Source organism: Limulus polyphemus, unplaced genomic scaffold (assembly GCF_000517525.1).
Source record: "Limulus polyphemus unplaced genomic scaffold, Limulus_polyphemus-2.1.2 Scaffold1813, whole genome shotgun sequence".
NCBI classification, from domain to species: domain Eukaryota; kingdom Metazoa; phylum Arthropoda; class Merostomata; order Xiphosura; family Limulidae; genus Limulus; species Limulus polyphemus.
Genome location: NW_013667423.1, coordinates 8,544 through 9,229, shown reverse-complemented (window position 1 = coordinate 9,229; position 686 = coordinate 8,544). Strand labels below are relative to the sequence as shown.

The 686-nt window shown below is 26.2% G+C and overlaps 1 protein-coding gene across 1 annotated transcript in view; it reads right to left on the bottom strand.

The window, feature by feature from the left end:
- The window catches only part of LOC111087165 (atrial natriuretic peptide receptor 2-like), a 5,237-nt gene that overhangs the window by 973 nt on the left and 3,578 nt on the right, over positions 1 to 686 (bottom strand). The window lies entirely within an intron of this gene.

The window sequence follows — 686 nt, the reverse complement described above, 5'->3', positions numbered from 1 at the left end:
CTTAACAATGGTATTAAACTTAGCAATTAAAAACTACTAAAACATAAAAAGCTGGAAACGAGAAAAGCTAGATTTTCTGTACCAATTTCCGTTTTTCCGTCGAACAAAGAGAACATTATTTTATAAGAACAACCGCTGATGACCAAAGTCCAACATCAATGCTTTCGTACAGAAGCTAAAAGTCTGTTTTGATTATGATATAAAAAACTTATGCTACCTTGGCACTTCTATTTTTGATAAATGTTGAAAATATTACCACGCCAGCAATCAGCCATTGATGTAAACATTAATAAAATTTTAAACCATCTTTTCAAAGATTTAGTGATTTTTTGAGTTATTTTTAATTCACCATATGCTAACCTAAATTAATTTAGGTGTGTGAATAATAACACGGTATTATCCTTAATTTATTATACGATGTTCAAAATTAAATCAGGGAAAATTCCTATGAAAGCGATGAAAAATAAATAATAATAAAAACGAAAAACTACTGTGACTGTTATTTTTATAATTAACGGTATTTTATATTCCAAAAACCTTTAAATTTTATAAACACGTGGTAATAGATTCACCAAGCGAAAACAAAAGTCTAATTAAAATAAAAGCATTACGACAAAAATTATAATGATATTAAAATAAAGTATTGAAACATATAACCATATTTAAAGGGTTTATAGAATAAAAGA